The sequence below is a fragment of the Camellia sinensis genome, chromosome 1, assembly GCF_055761805.1.
Source record: "Camellia sinensis isolate YWXY chromosome 1, ASM5576180v1, whole genome shotgun sequence".
Classification (NCBI taxonomy): Eukaryota; Viridiplantae; Streptophyta; class Magnoliopsida; order Ericales; family Theaceae; genus Camellia; species Camellia sinensis.
Genome location: NC_138961.1, coordinates 44,847,911 through 44,852,639, shown reverse-complemented (window position 1 = coordinate 44,852,639; position 4,729 = coordinate 44,847,911). Strand labels below are relative to the sequence as shown.

The following is a 4,729-nucleotide window of genomic DNA, read 5'->3' as shown; positions in this document are numbered from 1 at the left end:
TACCGTTAGTTTTGATTTTAATTTTTTTAACAAAAATTGCCAAGAAGCATTTAACCCAAACCAAACCAAACCAAACCAAACCTAACCTTAAGGCAATCAAATGGGGTCGGCTGCCAAGAAGCATTTATTCTATGAAAAAATTACAATATTCTCTTTGAATTTATTCAATATTTTTTTCTTTGAATTTGATCGACGAGTACTTTAAGGCCCCGTTTGTTTTCAGAGATAGAATTAAAGGGATTGATAATGAGGGGATTAATAGTGAGGAATTGTTAAATTATTTTTATATAAAATAATAAAACAAATAAAAAAATATAAAAATTAAACATTAATATTTTTTAAAAAAATTCCCAATATATAAAAAATAAAAATTTTTTTAATCCCCTCACTATTTTTCTAATACCATCTCTACCTCCTCACTATGAATCCCCTCCCCAAGGGTATTAGTAATACCAAAGTATTAGTAGTACCTTCTCCATCTCTCAAAACAAATAAGGTATTACTAGTCCCAATACCCTTTCTATAACCCCAAACAAACGGGACCTAAAAACATTGATAATAATGTTTAAATTAATTATATAATCTTTGTATTTTTTAAACTCTCCACCATTGAACCTTTTATTGGTTGATTTAGTAAATTATTTAACTCACACATAAGTCATTTTTTGATATGAAAAAATTGAATTTTTTTTCTTTTTTTTTTTTACGATATTTTTAGCTCTTGTTTCCAAACTTTCCCTTACTAACGAAAAATATGAAAGAAATTGAAAAGAAGATAATTACATTTTTAACTTAAAATAACATCGATACTTTTTATTAGACAATTTAACATGAAATAAATAAGAGAATCGCATAATCGCATTGTAACTTGACTGAAAGTACAAGAGATTGACAGTAATATACATATATGTTACTGTTGTTGCAGGTGTTTATAGTTTTTGCGATGGACCGAGTCTCTCAAGAGGACCTTATTTGGGTGTTGCGACTGTGTGTTCTGTGTCTTCATTGGTGTTTGTATCTGTAAGAAATAATGTATAGAGAAAGAGAGAATAAATTGTGTATATATTGATGTATTATTGATTGTTGTGTATTGATTGATGTGTATATTGTGTATATTACAAGGATTTATATAGGAGAGGATTTGGGAGTAGGTGAAGGTGGTAGTGGAGGTGGTAGGTGGTAGGTGGAGTGGGTGGTAGTGGTAATTTACATTTACTTTTACAATTTACATTAACAGCCCCCCTCAAACTCAATGAGGATAGGTACTAGCCAACTTGAGTTTGGAGAGAGTAACAAAACAGAAAAATAAGCTGACAAATAAAATTAAAAAATGGGATAGGAGACACTGTATGGTTGTGTCAGACCGTTGTAGAAGACACGGTATGGTCGTGTCGGACCGTTGTAGCAGACAGTTTACGGGGTCATGTCGGACCGTTGTAGCAGATACTGTGTGGTCGTGTCAGACCGATGTAGAAGACAGTTTACGGAGTCATGTCGGACCGTTGTAGCAGGACAGTTTACGGGGTCATGTCGGACCGTTGTAGAAGACAGTTTACGGGGTCATGTCGGACCGATGTAGCAGCTGACCGGAATCAATGTCGGGACAGTTTATGGGGTCATGTCGGACCGTTGTAGCAGACACTGTGTGGTCGTGTCAGACCGATGTAGAAGACAGTTTATGGGGTCATGTCAGACCGGTGTAGCAGAGGTTGTGGTGGTGCACCAAGGGGGCGACTTAGAGAGTGCGCCATGAGCGACTTATACATGATACTGTGTATAACCCCCCCTCAAACTCAAATAGGTGTGAAGATAGAAACCTATTTGAGGTTGAAAAGGGATTGATAAAGCTGACCGGTGTACAAGACACTGTATGAGTGTGTATATATGTAATGACCCAATCTTGGCAAGGCAAAACCCTGCCAAGAGGGTGCACCTCAAACGCTATAGCACCTTTACACCACAAATTCCTGTATAATTCTTACATCACATCACCACATCACCAAAAGTGCATAAGACCTTTCAATTGCCTAACATATATGAGATGATCTATTCAAAGACAAAAAAATATTATCATGCTACAAGATAGTTCCCAAGCATTTCCTCCAAAAAAAAAATATAATACATACTAATCACGAATCCATCAATACATCCAACTTCATAAGCAATTTTTACAATCAACCTCCTTCATAAAAAAAAAAAGGGTAAGCTTACATCCTAGAATGACCCTAAGCAAAACCTCAACCACAAGATGCCCACCTGTGATCCTTCAAAAAAATTCTAGTCTTCCAAGTTGAGGCGAGCCACACAAAAGTCTATGAATCTGAAAAAAAAAATTATTTAAAAGAATGAGCTAAAGCCCAATGAGTATACCAATACCATGGACTTATAAAACTTGCTCCTACCAATAGGGTTCAAAATAAAGATACTAAACATAAGAGCTTAATTGGACTTAAATTTATACAAAATAAAAATAAAAATGATGAAATACAATTTTCATAAAACGTTATCAAGATTTTTCCAAGGAATCTCATAAGGCAGAAAAAAACATACATTTGGATAATGAAAGTAAACAAAAATATAACTTTTCAATACATTAAGATTTCCAGTCCATCATACAATCCACTACATAGCCTTAGGGTCGCGTTACCTCGCGACTTAGGTGGTGACGGTACCGTTACCCAGAACATAACCATAGGAACATAGCTCATGTCATCGTAGCACTTCAATTCTTGTTTCAATGTTTCGGTCCCCAAGACCCCTTATACATACAACGACCCTTATGGTCCTTAAAACATTTCGGTCCCCAGGACCCCAAAGCATTTTGGCCCTTGTGGCCCCAAAGGCTATATTCGGTTATATGATCAATAAAATAAATACCCTCACATAACATTTCACTGTCATTCAATCATCATCATCATAAAATTTGAAAGACTCAACTTAAATAAATTCTCATAAAAAAAATTAATGCTTCATTATACAAATGAAATCATATCTTTATTAAAACTCAACCATTGGCCTCAATAAATTTATAGATTTTCTTTTTATACATATATCATGATGAAATGTATCATTCACTTCCTTTAATTCAAAAATTATTTTCAAACTTTGTAATAAAGATAGAGGTAAGGTAATTTCCATGGTAAGTATACTCACCTCCAAAAATAGCAAAAGTGTAGATTTGAAACTCTACAAATTAATTTCCAAGAGGTGGAGAGATGCCTTCCTCCAATCCTAACAATTAGTAAATAGGATCTCAAATTAGGAAAAGCTTTCAATGAAAATTACAACATCTACAAAAATGATCCTAAATAAAATTATGCTAAGGAATGGCAAGCTAAAGAACTCCTCCAACTTTAAATCACCCAAACAAATAACTTATCCAATCTCCATAACACCCATCCTTTGAACATCTTTGAGTTAGTAACTTTTTAAATATCCAATCAATTTATATGCACAATACCACCATCAATTTACTACAAAAGTCAAAAATCAACATTTTTGTATAAACTCAACAACTTAAGTAAAATCTCTTCAATCACTTATAAAATTCCTCCATAGAACATAGAGATACCCAATCCATCATTTATCAACTCAATTTCAACATATAAATTCCCTAACACCAAAATCCCCAATTTTTACATCACATTCAAACCCTAGATTAACCCAAAATCTAAATCTCCAAATCAACCATCAAATTGACCATTTTTTTTTTTTTTTAAACATGTAAAACATTCATGGAAACTAATTGAGAGTATAAAATTCAACAAGCAAACCCCAAATCATAATAGATCTAAAACACAAAAATTTCATCATCTCTAACTCAAAATATGTAAAACCTTAAACTAAACTTTTAGAGAAAGATTCTTACCAAGTACAAGCCTCTAATCCATCAAGAAAATAAATCCCATGCTTTGATTCTTCAAAAGATTAAGAAAAATCTAGAATTTGTGCTTCTATTGTGTTATTTTCGGATGGATTCAAAGAGTGCCGACTGGACCCTTTTTCCGGCGAGATAAGGTGGCCGAAGGTGGTGGAGATGGTGGGTCAAGGTGGTGGTGTAAGGGTGGAGCAAAGGTGTGGTGTTTGGCCTCCAAGAAAGTAAAGGAAAATGAGAGAGAAAGTAGAGAGAAGTTAGAGAATGAAGAATGAAGAAAAAAAAATCTGCACTTCTAATTTTTTTTGTGTTGAAATGGGGTGTTTGGTTACACCTACCATCAAGTTTGGAGTTGGGTTTAGATATCCTAAATGGAGTTTAACATAGGAGTGTGTTTGGCTCTAGATGAAAAGTTGGGAATATTATAATATAGGCTGCCCAAAAGATATACATAGATGTAGATATCGAGCCCTCAAAAGTCGTGCCCTCAAAAGGTGTGCCCAATCTGTCAAAAGGCGTGCCATCAAAAGGCGTGCCCAATCCATAAAAAGGCGTGCCAGATATGATGGCGAGGCACGTGAGTGCCTTGGCTGGCGCGCCCGTTTGTCGTCTGGCGTCAAGTAGCGCGCGATACGCGTGGCTGCCTCGGCTATTTAACCAAGACGGAGGCTGAGGCCGAGGCAGAGGCAAAAAACCTGCAAAATCCTCTGAAAAACTCTTCGTTGTGCTGAGAGAGAGAGTCTGTAACACTCTGTTGCGAGAGATATTCTGTAACACTCTGTTGCCCAGAAAATGGCCTCGTCTTCCCGGAGTCTGCTCACTCTCTTTCCAGACCTCAACGAGTCAACAAGAGAG

At 35.5% G+C, this 4,729-nt stretch overlaps 1 long non-coding RNA gene across 1 annotated transcript; it reads right to left on the bottom strand.

Moving 5' to 3' along the window:
* Window positions 1-2,096: 2,096 nt before the first annotated feature.
* LOC114282340 (uncharacterized) lies at window positions 2,097-4,147 on the bottom strand. Its single transcript, XR_014333923.1, has 3 exons — window positions 3,869-4,147; window positions 3,154-3,231; window positions 2,097-2,320 (listed from the first exon to the last, which is right to left on the bottom strand). It is a non-coding gene; the product is annotated as an uncharacterized LOC114282340 (long non-coding RNA).
* Window positions 4,148-4,729: the final 582 nt, after the last annotated feature.